The 20199-nt window shown below is 33.3% G+C and overlaps 1 protein-coding gene across 2 annotated transcripts in view; it reads left to right on the top strand.

Annotated features, from left to right (window-relative positions):
• Positions 1–20199, top strand: part of IA-2 (tyrosine phosphatase IA-2) — a 991654-nt gene that overhangs the window by 374241 nt on the left and 597214 nt on the right. The gene's annotated exons all lie outside the window — the stretch shown is intronic.

Raw genomic sequence — 20199 nt, 5'->3', positions numbered from 1 at the left:
TTAAGAAATGATTCCTTTCACTTGAAAGATTCTTCAGGCATGAAATCAGATAATTATTAAATATGATGCTGCTGCTCTTCTTCTTGAACTTAACAAATGCATTTTGGGTATATATAGCACTTCTATTTAGTATCAATAGATGATAATATTTTTACTCGTTCATTTTAATAAAATGTGCATAAATAAATAAGAGAAATGTGATATTCACACACGAGTATATTTTTCTTGTAGTTAATGCATCAACCAATATGTTGTAAGTGAACCCACATTATATGAATATTATGAATAGTAAGAATAATGAAATGTCATTCTACAACTAACGTAAATTCGAAAAAAAAAGAGAAGTTAATAAAAAATCAATTGCTTAATTTATTATTTCATACAGTATGACACACATACTTAAATAAGTAAATGTCAATAAAACATAAATAAAGTGGTTCTACTGTTCGTGATGTTTCCTTCTCGACATGCGATTTGTAATAACTAGCTATCAATTTATCAACATTTGTGTAGTCGTCAGGGCTTTGTTTCGTATTAAGGCAGGAAATTCTTATTGCGCGCTCAAATGTGATAAAACTAACTCAAAATTTTCTGTAATTACTTTTTTTTATTTGGTTTAGGTTCAGATTTAAAATTGCTATATTGAAGAATAATTTTTTACCTAAACGAGAGTATCTTAATGGAGTTGGCTGAAGTTACTTCAAAACTTAATTTTATCCTCTAATAAAATCTGATTCGTCATTTAACAAATATTGAAATTAATACCTAACTGCCGAAACTTATTTTCCAATATTTGGTATGGCATTTCTTCTGTGTACATACTTTTTTTCAACCTATTTTAATACGACTGTTAATTTAAAAAATTTGTCATTGCAGATTGGGAAGAAAAAATTAAATAATTTACCATTCATTTAATAGTGGAAATACAAGTAGTATCATTTCGCTCATGGAAATACAAGTAGTATCATTCGCCCTAACGGATCATCGAGGATAACGAATCACTTTTATTTCAAATTTATTACGTATTTAGTGAAACTTTAGAGAGAATTTCCATTATAATCCGAGTGCGTTTAAGGAATTTGAATTTAGGTACTGTTTCAAAATATTCTAAGATTGCTATAAATCGACATCAAACACTTTAAAAATGTAACTTTTAATGTGTACGATATTTACACATCATTAATCAAAATATGGTGGTTCAGTTGACAAACAAATATATAAGCTTTCATAATCGAAAATCGAAATCTTTTAAATAGGAACCGAAGTGTACCTAAAAGTGTGCGAAGCATCAGACATCCATCTATCGAACTGGTCTATGGAAATTCAGAAGGCACGTGTCGCGTTAACACGCATCGCTAGCGCCATCTATCAATTAATCAAAATAATTTCCACACATTCTCCACCTGAACTCTGTCAAGATTTCACATTATCTAACAACAATCAAATTTTTTTCAATAAGTATTTTAACATATAATTATAAAACAATTAAGAAGTATATTGAATGAGTAGAAAATATATCCAAACTATAATCATTATCCTAAATTCTAGAAAAAGGTATGTTAACATCAAATACAATTTAACACTACTTCAATAAATCTAGACTATTCTTAATCTAATATGAAACAAAATTAGCAAAATAAACAATTGCATAAAACATATTCAATGTGCTTCATATTATTAAACAATAAAAATGTTTTTAAAGTTTTAAAGGATATAATAATTGAACTGGTCGTTTTATTATTGTTCCATAAGCAGTTTTTAGTTCACAAGAACAAACTTTGTTATCACGACCACGAAAAACATTTATCACTCTGCCACAGTTCCACAAAAGTTTACACTTGTTGCCTTCGATTAATACAAGACCATCAACTTTTAGATCATCATAAACGTTAGGATTTTTTAATTGATAAGCTGTCCGAAGATCTATCAAATATTGTTTTTTCCATTAAGTCCACAATTGTCTAACCAATAAATCTTGGTAAATCTTTCTTTTGGTCAGAGAGGACTCTATCTTCTGGAAGTTGAGAAGTGGTCTGGTCAGCAGACATTAATGAATATCTTTTACACATAAGACACTTGTTTATTATTTTCTTGACAAATTGACGTCCTTTTGGGATCCAAAAGCGACTTCGAATTTCAGCTAAGGTCGTTGCTACTCCTCGATGCATCATTTTAACATGTGAATTTTCTACTATCAAATTCGTTAGCCAGGAGTCTCTTGAAAGAATTGCCGGATGTTTTTCATCATGTGACAAATTAGAATGTTCTAATCTTCCACCCGCTGTCAGTATCCCGTTCTGGTCTAAAAATGGGTTAAAAAGATATAAAGATGATTTCTTTTCGACTTTATTCGCTTTCTTCAGAGACTCGATTTCTTTGGGATAAAAACGATCTAGTTCAGATCAAATTCAATAATTTTCGGCATCTTCTATTTCTTCAGTCGTTAATGGACCTGTAAAATGGTTTGTTTTCCAAATTTTACCAATGAATCGCTTCATCCAACCAGTTATTCTCAACAATTTTCTTAAATTACTATATTTTGAGATGTCTATTACTATTTCTTCAACTGCCGTGCACACAAATTCATAAATATCATTAATGTTCTTGCGGTATTCTAATTCTTCTTCAGTGAGAGGTTTCTCTTCATTCTGTCGAGGCCACTATTCAGATGACATTCTAAGCCATTTTGGTCCTTGAAACAAGATAAGATTGTTTTTCAGCTCATGAAGTTTAGCTCCTCTCGAAGCCAAATCAGCGGCATTACATTTACGGGGCAATAATGCCAATTTTCTGGCGATGTCAAATTTTGTATTTCCTGAATACGATTTTTAACGAAAAGCTTAAATTTCTTTGCACAGTCTTTTATCTAGAAAAGTGTGATTTTCGAATCAGTCCAGAAAAAACAAGAAAGTTGTAACTTCAAAACTTTAGTGATGCTAGTGCCTAATTGGGCTGACAAAAGAGCTCCCTTGAGTTCCAACCTAGGTAAGGTGAGCGGTTTTAAAGGCGCTTCTCTAGTCTTTGAAGCACCAAAAACCGTGAATATTTGTTCATTGCTAGAAATTATACGCAGATACGCTACTGTACCATGCACCTTTTTGCTAGCGTCAGAAAAACAATGTAGTTCAATCTTTTCCACATCACTGTTACCGATTGAAGAAATGTAATATCGTGGGATACCGATTTCGTCCAAGTTGGAAACTTCTTTGCACCATGTTTTCCATACAGAACATAAATTTTCTGGTAGTTCATCATCCCAATCTAAAGCAAGTGTCCAAATTTGTTGCAATATGATTTTGACTTAAAGTACAAACGGTGATAGTAGCCCTACAAGATCAAAAATTCATCGTATTGCTTGTAGGACAAAACGTTTAGTATTAACTTGTTTTGATTAAAATGTTATCAAATTTTTAACATCAAAGTAAATTATGTCACTTTGGTTGTCCCAAGCAACTCCTAACACTTTCAATGGAGGATTTCTAGCTTCTGAAACTTGAGGATATTCTTCGGATTCAATACCTTCTTTTATCCATAATTCGCGCAGTTCTTGAGAATTGGTGTGCCATATATGTAGCATCATACTAGCATCTCTAAAAATTTTAATGCATTCTAAACTGGTATTGAAAGCAAATTCAACGTTTTGGTGTCCTCCAATGATGTCATCTACATAAATATGATCATTTAAAAATTTGCAAGTGTCAAGGTAGGTTTTCTCATATTGTTTGAAATGGTGTTTAATGGTTGAAGCCAGTAAAAATGGACTGCTATTTACGCCAAATAACACACGTGTGAACCAATAATTTATAAAATTTTGTGGATCATCAGATGGGTTTTTAGTAAACAGAAAACGCGTTACATCTCTGTCCTCATCTACTTCTATCTGAAGAAAAGCCTGCTTTATGTCACTTGTAAATGCTACAGGTGACGCCTGAAGGCTAATAGAAGTTCAAAAATGTCAGGATACAAATTTGGACCAATATCCAAGCAGTCATTTAACAAGATTTCACCAGGTCCATCTGAAGACGCGTCGAACACGATACGTAGTTTACTAGTAGTTCGATCACTACGAACGGTTTCTCTGTGAGGCAAATAAAATGTGATTTGAGATTCATTATCAACAGTGTCTGGAACTGGTTTAATGATGTTTTGTTGTAAATAATCTTGTAGAACTGTTTGGTACGAATAAAAGAGTTCAGGGGTATTCTGAAATCGCTTTATAAGGTTCTCGAAACCGTTTCAGCGCAATCGCTTTATTATCATGTAACTCATATTTTCTATCAGACTTCCATGGCAGCCTAACCTTGTAACGGAAATTTTAGTAGGGTCGGATGATTCATTTTCAGGTTTCACACCTAAACTTTCAAGTTCCCGAAATTTCTTTATCTGATCAGATATTATATCTTCCTCAACTACGATATTAAAGCTGTGGAATTATACGTTGTACCTTTAGTGTAACCTAGCAGAGACCAACCGAATAACGATTTAGCAGTTACTAAACGTTTGTCTAAACGTTTAAGTTTCCCAGTTACTACATCATAATAATGATCAGCTCCTATCAAAAGAGCAATTTTTTATTTGCAATCCCAAGAATCTACGAGTTGTAAACCTTCTAACTGTTTGCCTAAAATGTGTCTATCGGTATTAGGAGGTTAAAATCAGAACTTGAAATTTGTTCAGTCACTAGAACTTCAATTTCGATTTTCAAATTCGGTGTTTCCTTGTTCTGTAATTTTATCTTAACAACGTCAAATGTTTTTCTAATGGGTGTTTTATTTCCAAACGTAAATACTGAAAGTCTCTGTTCGTATAATAGGAAGCTTCAATTTATCCGCGATTTCATTTCTCAGGAAGGAACGCTTACTACCTGAATCCAGTAGAGCTCTAATTAAAACGGACTGCGTAGTTTTTCGAAGTGTTACGCAACACATTTGAAGCGAAATAGTTTTAATATTGCTGCGTGAGAACGCTGAAAGAACATACGAATCTTCTATACTTTTATTTTATTCATTTCGTTCTTTCTCAGCGCGAAAGCATATTGAACGGTTATGTCGACCTTTGCACTTGGAGCAGACGAGATCGCTTTGACATTGCTTCACGCGGTGACTTCAGATAAAGATAATATCTTGCATGTTTACGTAATAAAATTATCTTCTCATCAACTGTCAGTGATTCACAGTCTTCAGTAACATGTTTGGATGTATTACAAAACAGACACCAATTAGTAGTTTTGTTTTCTTTAACCGGCGCCAAGAGCTGGTAAGTGGAATGAGCGATACTCCCCTTCCCTCCCTTCTCTTTATAAACACAGGAAGTGTTTTCTGATTTATGAGTGGAGAGCAAAAGATGGCTTCTCTCGCGACTTTCCAGTTCTGATCGAACAAGCTGCAATAATTCGTCAACATTAAAAAAAGATGACGAATCCGTTTTACGATTCAATTCTAAGGTTATATCAGACGACAGAGTTTTCATTATGGCTGGAATCAACATATAACTGTATTTATACGGTGTGACTTCTAATGATTTCAAGCTGCGTATTTGAGTTTCTATAGTGTCACAAAGTTTGCGAAGTTTTAAAGTGTCACTATTTGGTTACTTGAGTAAGATTCAGAAGTTTTTGCATGTGTGAGTTTATAATGATATCTTTCCTGCAAAACCTGTTTTTAAGTATTTCAGTAACTTCATCGTAATTTGGTTCCGAAATACAAAAAACTTGTATCGCGTTTGCAGCGCTGCCGCATAAGTACGATTTTAAATAATTAAATTTTTCGATCTTTGTTAAAGATTCATTATCATGGATTGCTACTTTAAAAGAGTTCTACTTGTCCACTTGGTATAATCTCCATAGCGCTCTAGTGTAGAATTGGGTGCCCCTTCGATTAGCGACAATTTTTTTCAAATTTCGGTGATGAAACCTCACTTCTGATTACCATGATAGTTTTAACTTTCTTTTAGCTTCCTGATTTTATTTAAATGAAAATAGATTGATGTGACATAGACAAATTTAGGCCAGTGCGCAATGCCTAGTTTGTGCAATTCTAGTATTTTTTTTTTTTTTTTTTTTTTTTTTTGAGTGAAAACAGATCGATGTGTACATGGACACAGAGTTTGTGCAATTCTTTGACTTCTTATTTTGGTTTTGTATAGCAGCCATCTTCAATTGTGTCTCCCTGGCGCCGATCTTGGCGTCAAAAAGGAATCGCCAAAAAACAAGGGGCACCAAATTGTAAACTTTTACCCTCATAGAATTTAGCGATGGTTAATTTTGGCAGACGCGTACATTTATTGCTTTCGATTTTAGAATTAGTTTCATTGAGAGAGTTTTCATTATCCGAATTTGTTACTTTATTTAATTCTTTCAATTTTTTATTTGCTCTGAATTGCCATAACTGAATTTTCTCTTCGTATTCGATACAAGATAGAATTTCTGTTTCAAACTCTTCGGCCTCTGATTTCAAGTCACGCTCTATTTGAGCATCTAATTCCCTCAGAGGTTTCGATTTCATGATTAATTGATCTAAATTTTCTTCTAATGTACTTGTATCAATTTCTTCTTTAATTAACTCCGATTCGATTTTTTTAGAATCTTGGACACGGTAGTCCTGATAACTTTTCTTTTCGATTTTAATTTAGCAACAGACTCTTCCACCATAGTTATTCTACAAATTAGAAAATTTAGTCTTACCTTTTGCTGACTTCGCACACTTGCAATGTGCGAAATCCAAATTTCGGCCGTTATGCACCAGCTGTTTCAAAATATTCTAAGATTGCTATAAATCGACATCAATCGCTTTAAAAACGTAACTTCTAATATGTACAATATTTACACATCATTAATCAAAATATGGTGGTTCAGTTGACAAACAAATCTATAAGCTTTCGCAATCGAAAATCGAAATCTTTTAAATAGGAACCGAAGTGTACCTAAAGTGTGCGAGGCATCAAACATCCATCTATAGAACTGCCTTTGGAGAGTCTATGGAAATTCAGAAGGCACGTCGTGTCGCGTTAACACGCAATCTATCAATTAACCAAATAATTTCCACAGGTACAGGAGGCCCTCGACTTTCGCATATAATTGGTTCCTGAAAGTGTGTCGAATGTTGAATTATTCGAAAGGTAAATGGATAAAAAGAGGACCAAAAACTGTGTTTTAAAACATTTATTAATCAATATGTGTACATATTGAAATTAACGAGTCATATTTAAGTACTTTCGTATATTTTACGAATAAACTCGTGAAGAGTTAGTTGAATCCGAGCTTTATTTTTCTTTTCTAATTGAAGATATCTGTAACATGCTGTTTTTTCCCAGTCATCTTACGTACTTATGATATACTTTCTCCACTGGGATCACATGCTTTCATGATAGTCGAAAATTTATCAAGATGCATGAAGGCTTCATTCATACTTTTAATTCTCAAATTCTGGACGTTTTTATCAGCTACTTCTTTCTCACTTTCATTGTGTACTTTATTATTGTTCAATTAAGTATTCATTTGCCAGAGGTATTGAGGGAGATTCAATAAACTCATTAACGCTTTCGTTGTTGACGTCGAAGTTAAGCTATTTCATCTGTTATAGCTTCCGATGTTTTTTTTAAATTTAAAGTCATTCATCACTTATGAGCATAATTGGTTTAAGGAACCTTTCACTGTCGCTACATTTATTTCAGCTAACGAATCTCCAATATTGTTTATTGCACATTATGTATTATAATTCGTGTCCATCTTACCTGCAAGATGCCTTGCCGGCCTGATTCATTAATGTCATGATATAGTATCATTTAAACGTAACTATCACTGTTTAAGGCAAGTTGTATTTATCTACGGGATGTTTAAGGCAGACAGTAAGTATTGCAAGAAAGAAAAACAACATTTATTTTTGGGTATAAATTTAACAGAGATTTTGGGCGTTCTCTAGCATTTTCTAAGATTAATAATGATTTAAATTGTAAATTTTCATATTTTGAGTATTCCTTAATTTCCGTCACGAAATAAAATTGAATCCATCTTTAAACATTAACGCAGTAACACATGCTATTTCTTAATTTGGTTTCCAAATGAAAGTTTAAAAGAAACGATAAGGAATTTGCGATAATATATAGCAATTTCAAAAGCATATATTGATTCACTACACCAGTATCCAGTAATTATGATAAATGTCCCATATGTACTGATGTAATGCTATTACTATCAAGCTGTGAAAGAAGTAACATAGGCACAATGTGTCATATGTAATTGTATGTTTTAATTGCAGCCTGAAAACTTAAGGAATGAAGACTACATTACTACTATAAATAGACATTTTAAAATACGATTTCTGTATGATACGGATACGATTTTAATACGGATTCGAAAACGTGTCGTGTATGCTTCCAATAATGCCATGAAGGCATGTGGAAAAAGGGAGAAAATACCTTATGTGCTCTTCCTTTTAAAAAAGGACTGGAGATTAGGGGATTCAGTCGCCAAATCCTACGTGGTGATGAATTATCGTTCCCGAACCTTTTAATTCGGGCGCCACTTGCAGAATCATTAGATATGTGTGATGCTGGAGACGTGAAAAATGTGTAGTGCTTTCGCTGAGATTTGAACTCCAGACCTCTCGAATACGTGTCGAGTATGTTTCCAACTACACCACGAAGGTTTGCTGAAAAAAGGGAGGAATGCTCCCTTAGATGCTCCCCCTTTTAAAGAGCGAATGAATATGAGTCCGCCTAATTCTGGTGGAGATGAATTATTGTCCATCACATTTTAGTACGAGCGCCACTGTTGTAGTCATTACAGACTTTTCTGAAATCAGAAAACTTTGAAAATCCGAAATGTTCTCCGGGATTTGAACTCTGGACCTCTCGAATGCGCGTCGAGTATGATTCCAATGACGTCACGACGGCATGCGCAAGGAAGGGAGAAATATCTTATACATTTATACTTTGAAGTGAAGATAAGAATTGAAGAGATACCTTATTTGGTCTATGTTACGAAGAACACAGAAAATATATAAATCAAATATATTTAAAACAGTTCGTTCAGTTGCGGGCCTGCCTCTACCCGAGGCTGGGTGCATTATGAATAAAGACAAAAAAATTCTTAATAAATCATTCTTTATTTCCATCAAAACAGTATCACTCTTCCGAGCTCAGCTTTCGTTCGTCCACACGTAAAACATTCGAAAAAACTCAGCACGCAGGCTGACGTCACAAGCAGCAGCGCCTCGCGCCGGTTATTACTTCAGTTCATTTCACAACATCCTCCCCCCCCTTGAGACTCAGGTTGAGTCTCAAACTCATAACAAACATTATTTAAAAGATCAAGTCTTTTTGGAACTTTTACAAGTCGTCCAGAGGAGGAATATTGTTGCATCACCATTTTATCAGGTGCAATACTCTTTTTTAACGTACACCCAGCACTAGAATTAGATTCCTCTGCACCCAGTTTCTTATCAGGAATTATGTTTCTATCATTGGACTGTATCTCCAGAGGAAAGATGCGTTGTATTGGTCGTATAACTATTCCATGCCGGGTCTTAAGTTTAACCGTACGAATCTTTCCATCACGTCCAGGGATCAATTCTGTAATTCGGGCTAAAGGCCAAAATAAACGTTTTCTGTTATCATCCCCCATCAGTACTATTTCTCCTACAACAGGTTCCCGAGATCGCTTTTCATTATGCTTTTGAACCAGTTGACTAAGGTATTCTTTTCTAAATCGTTGTCTCAGATCATTTAACAATTTAGTTCTATACTTTAATCTCTTATTAAGACTTGACGAATTTAATTCATCAAGATCTTCAACATTGGAATTTCTGTTCTCGATAAGAAACATGGCGGGTGTCAGAGGTACTAATTCTTGCGGATCTTCAGAAACATAAGTTAAGGGTCTAGAATTAATTATAGTTTCACAATCACAAATAATAGTACAAAGTTCTTCAGATGATAACACTGTTTTACCTAAAGTACGTTTTAACAATTCTTTTACTGTACGAACCAACCTCTCCCACCAGCCACCCCACCAAGCTGCAGTAGGTGGAATAAATTTCCAGATTATACTTTCAGTTCCCGTTTCCTTTACTACTTTAGTCCAATTTAGTTTTGATAAATCATTAGACGCACCCCGAAAATTTGTCCCGTTATCACTATAGATTATTCTAGGGCGTCCGCGCCTAGCAACAAATCGTCGAAGCGCCAGGAGAAACGCATCAGTAGAAAGAGAATTTACGAGTTCAAGGTGAATGGCACAGTACACAGCGCAGGTGAACAGCGCGATCCACACCTTTCCTCCATTTTTTAAAAACAGCGGTACGGCCAAATCAATCCCTATGATTTCAAATGGCGCACAATCCGTAACTCGGTCTGGCGGCAGAGGTGTCGGTTCGCTTGACATGGCCTTAGTTTTAAATCTTTTACAAACGATACAGTTAAAGAGGACATTTTTAATGGCCTTTCTAGCTCTGACTATCCAAAATCTTTCTCGTAATATGCATTGCATCATCTGAAGACCAGCATGACAGTTCTTATTATGCACATTTCTGATTAATAACTTAGTAAAATCACATTTTTCTGGTAACAGTATTGGATACAGAAAAGATTCATAGTCATCTCTATTTAGTATTCTCGTTTTAACTCTTAGAATAATACCATCATCATCAATGAGCGTTTCAATAAAATTATAAGATTTCTTATCAGTCAGATAATAATTTTGAACCAAACGAATTAAATTTTTCTCAGAATTTTCAATTTCATACTGTGAAAGTTCAATCTTTCCATTCTTTTCAGAACCACCTTTACAATTATTTACAAATCTAAATATCCATGCAAATACTCTAATCATTTTATCATAATTGGATACACTGATTCGATGCCAAGGGGGTGCGTCTTTTGATAGATCAATATTCACTCTTTTTATCTTTTTCCTCTCCAATTCTACTTCTTCATGCAAATAAATAATCTCACCAGTGGGCCAGTTTTCAGGGCTTTCTCGTAACCACAAGGGGCCTTCCCACCATCTAGACCGAAGCATTTGCTTCGCAAAACATCCGCGCGACAACAAGTCGGCAATATTTAGTTTCCCTGGGATATGTCTCCATGAATGACCTCGCGTCAACTCTCGAATCTCTTTAACCCTATTTTCGACGAAAACGGACCAATTTCCTTGCTCTGTTATCCACCAAAGGGCAGTGGTTGAATCAGACCAGAAGGTAACTTTTAAATCGGGCAAACTGAGAGCTTTGATAATAGAATTTGCAAGTCTAGAACCTATACAACAGGCCATTAATTCTAAGCGAGGAATGCTTAAAGATTTCAAAGGCGATACTCTAGACTTCGCCCGTACGAGATTTATTTTTACTTCAGAATTAAATATTGATCGAACAAAGACGCACGCTGCATACGCCCCCTTGCAAGCATCCACAAATACATGTAGTTCAGACGTGTCATTGATAAACAAGTATCGAGGCAAAGTAACATCTTTCAAAACATTAAGTTCTTTAAACCAGTTCAAAAATATATTTACATCATTCGGAGACAATTCATCATCCCATGCAATTTTCACTTTCCACAATTTTTGCAACAACAGTTTTGGAAGCAATGTAGTTGGCGTTATTAAACCAATAGGATCAAAAATTGTCTGCACAATTGCCAAAATTGTCCTCTTTGTGATTTTTGTATCACAGGTCAATGTATCTGTGTCTGTGCAGCACCTCAGCGTATCATTATCCAAATTCCAAATTACCCCCAAAACGGAAGTATCCCCTGAATGTTTGTCAACATTTGTACCAGCCACATTGCTTTCAAAACCGCGCAAGTTAAAACATCCATTTGACATGATTAATTTGGAATGTTCAATAAACATAAACTGTTCATCAATACTAAAAACACTAGATAAACAATTATCCACATAAAATGACGATTTCAATTTTTGAGCAACTTCACTATATTGACGTGGACAGTTTTCTAATAGATGCATTATAGATGCGTTCAACAAGTAGGGGCTCGAAGAAACTCCAAACACAACTCTGCAATGCCTATAAATTAATTTCTCTTCATTGCATGGGAAAAAAAATCTGAGAAAATCTCTATCTTTAGATGCGACGGATAACATTAAAAAAGCCTTTTCAATATCGGCACTAATACCAATCGGATACATTCTAAAACGATCTATAATATCAGGTATTAATTCAATAAGATTTATTCCTTTACACAAACATTCGTTCAAAGAGAGTCTCCCTTTCTCAGATGCAGAAGCGTCAAAAACAGGACGAATTTTCGTGGTTTCACTTCCTAATTTGATTACAGGCCTATGCGGCAAATAATGACATTCATTATTCAATTCGTTTTCTGGTACGCGTTCAATAATATTCAACCTTTCCCATTCTTTGAACACATTTTGATAATCATCGAAAAATTTACTACATCTGAGTTTATAGATCATCTTTTGATACCTTTTCCAGGATAATTCTTTATTATCGGTTAAATGTGTCGTATCACATTTCCACGGAAGTTCTACTTCATATCTTCCATTTGGAAGAATTTTCATTTTGTTCTCAAATTCAGATAAATTAAAACTTTCATTCATTTTAACAGTTTCGTTTGGAGCGCATATTCCTATTTTTTCAAGTTCCCATAACTCATTCAGAGGAATTCTCCTGACATGCATTGAAAATGTTTTCAAAATATTATCCTTTTCACCCGAATTTCGTTTGCCAAATACCGTCCACCCAAGTTTCGTTTCGACAGCCGTTACCCCGGACTGTAATTCAATAGAATTTCCCGTCAATAACTTTCCTATAACATCTGCTCCGATTAAAAGGTTAATTTCAATTTCCTTTCGCAATGGATCCGAAAATTCGATTTCTTTTTCTTTTAATTCATTCAAAATCTCTTTATCCTTAACCTTAGGAATAAAACCGCAAATCTTTTTTTCCGATAATGCCTCAAAACTACATGCGAATGTTCCTTTTAAATTGCTGACCTCGACCGAAAACACTTCATGTTGTTTAGGTTTCGTTTCGTCCCCCCCCAAACAGTGCATGTATAACTGTCTCCTCCCGAAGTGGAGATGCTTTAAGCTGACTCATCATATTTTCACTAACGTAGCTACTTTGGCTTCCACTATCAATTATGCAGCGAATAATTTTCTCGCGACCTTGACACCGAATTCGAACGCAAAGCGTTTGCAAAAATACAGTTTCGCTTCTGCTACAGTTAGAAAGAGAACTCTCTTTTGAAACATTTATCTGATCATTATTTTTTAGCTTTTGATTACACATTACATCAAAATGATTACAACTTTTGCAAATAGAACAACTTAACTTACCTTTGAAAGGACAAAATTTACTAATATGACTCGCTCTTTTCAGACAAGAAAAACAAGCACCTTTTTTCAACAACAATTGTTGTTTTTCAGCTAAAGTCATTTTTTTTGCAGAGTAACATTTTTCACTAAAATGTTTCTTTTCACAAAAATTACAGTTCGGAACACTCTTACCTGAATTCTCAAGACTTACTAGAGCTGATGCTGTTACGGGATCATTTTGCTTTACCTGTTCGTGGTTATAATCTTTCTTTCGATGGTTCTGTTGGGAAGCGAAACCAGTTCTTGCGAGGAGAACCATCTCTTCCCCCTTAACTTCCTGTTTTAAGAAATTCATTAAATATTTCAAAGATCGATTCCCTTTAGTTTCAATGGAGTCGTGATTTCTGCTTCTTTCCCATGCCATCAGTACTTCTTCTGGTAAGCAACTTTCCACTAAGGGGGTCAAAAAATCCCCATATTTTTCTTGGGTTCTTCCCAAACTTTCCAACGCTCGCAATTTTCCTTCTAGTTCATCATACAGGGAGGGTAGATCCGTTTTTGCTCTTCCGGTTACAGCGTTCTTCATCACTAGGCTTAACAAGTCTCTCACATAGATTTGCACAAGTAAATCTTCGCGTCCAAAGCGCTCTTTTAGTTGTTCGATGGCTTTAGGATAATTAGCTGCCGTTGCCGGGAAGCTAAGGACTAGGCGTTCTGCTTTCGATTTGGGTTCCATGGCCTGCAATAAATACTGCATTTTATCTTCATCGGCGATACTTTTGTCATCGTGGATTTTCTGGAACTGACTCCAAAAAGTCAGGTAATCTTTAGCTTCACCACTGAATTTTTTAAGCTCAATTTTAGGCAATTTAAATTTCCTAGATTCGGAATTATTTGAAGGAGAAGAGGCTTGTATTTCCGCATCTATTTGAGCACACTGTTCTAGAAACTTATCTCGATAATTCTCCGCTTCTTGAAAATCATCACTAAATAATTTTTCTCCATCTTCAGTCTGCAGAATTTGCTGCGATATAGCACTCTGGCATACGTCAAGTCTCTGGAATTTATCACAAAGTTGACACTTCAAAATCGAAAGTATTTTCAAATCTCTTACTTCTTTAGTTAATTCACTTTCGGTTTTCCTTGAGGTTTGCGAAAACGCAATTCTAAGTCCTTTTCTTTGAGCCTTTAAAGCGATCAAATCCATCTTCAAAGTATATTCAAAATCGAAATTCAATAACAAAAGTTCAATCGGAAAATTCTAATTCAAAGCACCCGGTCCCGCCGAGGGTACCACTATGTTACGAAGAACACAGAAAATATATAAATCAAATATATTTAAAACAGTTCGTTCAGTTGCGGGCCTGCCTCTACCCGAGGCTGGGTGCATTATGAATAAAGACAAAAAAATTCTTAATAAATCATTCTTTATTTCCATCAAAACAGTATCACTCTTCCGAGCTCAGCTTTCGTTCGTCCACACGTAAAACATTCGAAAAAACTCAGCACGCAGGCTGACGTCACAAGCAGCAGCGCCTCGCGCCGGTTATTACTTCAGTTCATTTCACAACAGTCTACCTAAATAAATCTTTCTACGCAGGTTAAAAGCTATTAGCATAATTAATCCTAGATATCTGTGTGTTTCATAGGATCACTATGTATAAGTATATGCATGTATCACTATATATAAGTTAGAATTAAAGGCAGTTAGTTCCTCTTTCTACATATCGAAAGAGCTATGTTCTTTTCACGTAATATATCAAATTCTGTCCTGGTAAAAATGACAGGTAAAAGAATGGAAAAAATTCAGAAGAGCGATTTGCAGATGTTAACTCTAATATAGCCGGTTCTCAATAAGATGCAGTTAGGCAAAGAAAAAATATTTAAATTATCTTTCAAATTTAATCTGAGAAGTTTTAAAACAATAAAATTAGGTGTTAAAACATATGTAACTGATAACTTTCACGAACATTTGATGTTTAACTGTAATTAACGAAAATATTTCTAATTCCATAATGTGCATGGTATAAAATATTTTTTTCTTTAAGTTTCAAGTATATTTTACATTTTAAATGCTTAAATATTTTTACTTTTGCAGTTTTTGATAATAAATTCTTCGAGGAAGTAGATTGTATTTGTCTTGCTGTTTTCTTGATATCATACGTCTAATATAAAAAATGCACGAAACAAGCTAAGCAGCTATTTAAAACAAATTAAACAGCTATTAAAAATCACATCTTAATATTTATGAAAGAAATAACCTATTTCTAAAGTACAAAATAACGTAATTCTGTATTCATTAGGGTGTTGTGCCTTTGAGTGCTGTGTAGTATTCTAAACGATATGTTAAGGAAAGGACATTTCATTAAATGCTTTCTTAAAAACAAGACCCGGAAATATCAAATCTTCCAGTTTTAAATTTATCACCGTTTAATAACCTTGAACCCTCTGTAATGAATAAATTCCAGATTCCTACTCTACGTTAGTGATATTTATTCATGGGTAAATAATTAAATCTCTTGAATAAAATGAAAATTACAACTTGCATCATTATAATTTGAGAAATCGAAGAAAAACAATTAAAGTTTTTAATCTCATTAAGTTTTGTTCATAGTTCAAAATTGTCATTTTTGTTTTTAATATATGTTGATTATTTATGATTGTTTCATCCGTTTTCCCAATGCGAAATATATGTAAAGCAAACAAAAGATTTTAAGGAAAGATTAATAAAATATATGTAGTATTCGTAACACAGCCACCAGAGGGCCTCACCGATGCACCAGCAACGAGAGCGAGGTGAAAGGAGTATGACATAGATAGAGAGTCTTCTAATCCCACGCGAAGGTGGTAATATGTCTCAACGAGAAGGTGGTAAGACGTAGTTCTCCACGAGAAGGTGGTTAAATAATGAACTGTATGTTTTCACGAGGAGGTGGTAAATTGAACTGCATAATAGAACAGTAAGTGCGAGTAGGCAATAAGCTGCTATGTTATAAAATTGGTAAAAGTGACAATGAGGAATCCTGTTTGTATCAAACGGCACTGTGACTTGATTTAATGTACCTTCTTCTGTTATTTTATTAAATGTTCTGTGGCGTGGAAAACGTTGGACTTGTTTATTGACTCTAGCTAAGCATCTTCAACTCTCCTACCACATATATGACTTTAAATACCTCTTTTACCGATTGCAAAAATGATGCAAATATTTATAAAATTTATCAATTGGAAATATCTCAATTAAATGTATTTTAAGTATACCAAGTATAGTATTAAAAGTGTACTTATTACTTTCAAATTAATCAATCTGTCTGATAATACGATTGATTAAATTTAAGATGAAATTTTTTATCCCATCGAATGGCATTGTTCTGGAACTATATAAGATTCGATATGTAAGATAAATTAATGATCTTGGGTTTTGTCAATTTTGAACTCTTACCAAGTTGTATGGATGAAAAGTACGTGACAATATGACTTCAAAAAATGCACCATAAGATAATGATCCAAATGTTTTGAAAAGATTCCTACCTTTAAAGACATTTAGAGACTTAAAAGTGAAAATTAGATACTGATATTCAATATGGCATGTGGGTTTTGTTATGTGTTAAATAATTATTCGAAAGGCAATTGCAAATGCCCAACTTTATTACGAATAGAAGGTTAATATGAATTCAATGGCCAGAATATTCATTTTGAATATTCTGGAAATTATTCAATGGCCAGAATATTAAATGAATTCGAAGCCATTAGTTCTAATGGCTTCGAGTACAAAACTCTTATTAAATAAAAGTGTCAAATTCATGCACATGACTCTTTAAATTATTAAACTTATATGTAGATAATTCTGCGCACACAGTAAATGTAAACAGGAACATTTACACAGAAAATGAAAGCTTAATAATTAATTTACACTGAAATACGTATGTTTTAAAATACGTTTGTTTATAAACTATTAATACTAGACATTTCCTGACTATTATTTCGGAAAGGAGGAAAGAAAATTTATAAAAATTTATTTGAATGAAAAAATACATTTTATAAATTAATACACAATATTTTTCAACATTATTTGAAGAAATATACTTAATGAAAGACGATAATAATCCGTGACTATTTTTAAAAGGTAGTAACCAAGTACTTTTTGCATAAAGAAATGGATGTTTCTATAATGTTGCAGCTGCATTTATTTTCTTGGAAACAGATATGAAATATTTTAAATAAGTAAAGACTGAAACAAAAGTAAAAGATCCTCTAATTCTTAGATTTTGGTTTCGAAAGATCATTATTTAAATCACTTAAGCAAGAAACCTCTTATGGAAAGCAAAAATATAGATATAATAAAATGTTTCGATATATACTTCTTAATCACTCGTGGACAATATCTTTGTTTCGTAATTATGGACATTTGAATCTCATATTTCATATATATATTTTTATATTCATATTATAAATATGAATATATATATATATATATATATTCATATTATAAATATGATATATATTCATATTTCTATATATATATATTCTATATATATATATATATATTCATATTTCTTAATAATTGAAAAATGTCAGTAGTTGGAGTACGAAAGCAATTTTAAAAATTACGCAACTTTACATATTTGCATAATAAGACAAAGATTTTCATTATATTGTCGCTTCGAATGATTTTTGTGAGTATTTCAATATATTTGATCTCCCCCGCTGCTTCTCACATATTCAAATTTGTCGAGATGTTAAAATTCTAGATTTTCTATTTCATTTATTGTCTAGTGAAAATTTTAATGTACTCTTCTTTCTTGAACGTATATAAAATTTTTTAGCATAAATTAACTGTGAATAAACCGTAATTTTCGTTTTATGAGTGTTCATAGATGATAGACTATAACATATTTTTTTTGCTTTAATAAAACTTTTATATATTTTATTCAGCGGATGTATTAAATTTATCGATACATATGCAAAATTTAGAAAACAGATAAATAAAATTTATACAAAATGTATCAAATTACATTAGCGGAATAAATAACCGTAACTAAAAGGTATAATTTTCTTTAGAAAAAATTAACTCATATAATAGCAATTAAATACAATTAGGAGCAGATCAATTTTACTATACATTTATCCACTGAAAATCTGTGCGCTTCTGTATCATAGATATAAATATGTCAGATATACTGTGCGAATAAGTAAAACTAATTAGTAATATTTAAGTGCATTTTCACTTTTTAGCTTTATAAATCTTTAATCTGTAAACAGGAAAAGTTGCTTTTAATTTCTACAATTTTTAACTAATAGCATGTATGAGCCCTGGATATTATTTTAGTGTATTTGGATTTTTTAAACTCTGATTTGAAAATTTTACTTAAGGTAATTTAGAGAACATATTTCAGTTTAAAGAAAAGTACTGGTATTATTTTTTTAATTTTAATTAGATAGTTTCCTGGAAGAATTTTATTATTATGAAATGTGGTTTAACATATTTGTCAATACGATCCAAATCGTTTTAATTCTGATTGTGAATTACCAATGAGCTTATTTAACTAGTTTGTTTAATTGCATACTGGATTTAGAATCGATTTCTTGAAACTCAGTGCTTGTATATTAGATTGCTAATAAATTCAAAGTATGAATTTTATAATGCTGCTCAGCATGCGTTACTTACTAGGCTGTACTTTGATAAAGAAATATAGACTTTTTAATTAGTTTAGTATTTATTAAAAATATTAGAATAGAACTTATTTTTTCCCAAAAGTAACATATCTTGCTAGAAGACATGAGCTTAACTAGTGATAAACAGATTGTGTTAACTAGAAGTATACAAAATAAATTTAAAATTAAATTGGGGAGACTGTAGGTCAGACTTCAGAGGTCTTCATAAGACTACGTTAAAAAGGTATCTATGCAGCCTAGCTGCGGTGAGATAGCTGGTAATAGATTTACCAGAAAGTGGAAATACAGGGTTGCCAGATTTGACGGAAAATAGTCCATTGCGCGACAAAATTGCCGATATCCCATAGACGGAGCGACAGCATTCGAGAACGAATTCTTACGGGCTTTTTCCCGGGAATGTTCTCGAAGGCAGGTGTCAAAAGCTATAAATACCCTACCCTGTACGCGGAGTAAGAGAGTATCTTGTAGTATGTTGAGTTCAGTGGTAGTGTTTTGAATTCAGAGATAAGCTGAAGAGCGATCGATCGAGTAGTGCTTTGCCGTGGAATATTTACTTTAGTGCTTTGCCGTGAAGCTGTCTTCACCGTTATAGCCTGATAGAGTGAAGGCTGTGTTGCTGATTGTTTCAGGGAGTTTTCCGACGACTGTAACTCATCTCTGGAGCTGCGCTGTGTAACACTGACGAATAAATTGTGTTTTGATTCTTCATCAAGTGTTGTCATCAATCACTCCGAATCTACGAACCTGTAGAATGCAACAATATGTATCAATCTTCATTTTTGCTAGAATGCAATGGTACCTTTCGACGTATTACTCTGTCTTGATGAAATTTCACTAAAGGTTCAAATATTAGAGAATCGTTATTATAAAGAAATATAATTTTTTCTGTAAATGTCGGATGTAGAACGTTCAGTTGATTTTAACTTTTTCTTCCACTTTCCTCATTTTAAATTTCCCATTACATGAGAAACCTGCGACAATCTTAAACTCCTTACTGAAACTTCCTTTCTATTCAGTTTTGATAATATATATTCATTTTTAATGCAGTCATTTAGGCAAACCCATTATTCAGCATGGTTTGTAATGTATTTGCATCTGCCTCCTGCTAAATAATTTTCACAGAGGATTGTATTTTTTTTTTTTGTGTGTGTGTGTGTGTGTGTGTGTGTGCGTGTGTGTGTCTTGAGCCATATGCCATCTGTCTCGTGAGCCACATATGTATTTAAAGATCTTGC

This window comes from Stegodyphus dumicola, chromosome 5 (genome assembly GCF_044657685.1).
Source record: "Stegodyphus dumicola isolate Sdum_Otavi_A_Nest chromosome 5, ASM4465768v1".
NCBI lineage: Eukaryota > Metazoa > Arthropoda > Arachnida > Araneae > Eresidae > Stegodyphus > Stegodyphus dumicola.
Note: the sequence above shows the minus strand (reverse complement) of the source record. Positions and strands in the feature narration are given on the sequence as shown.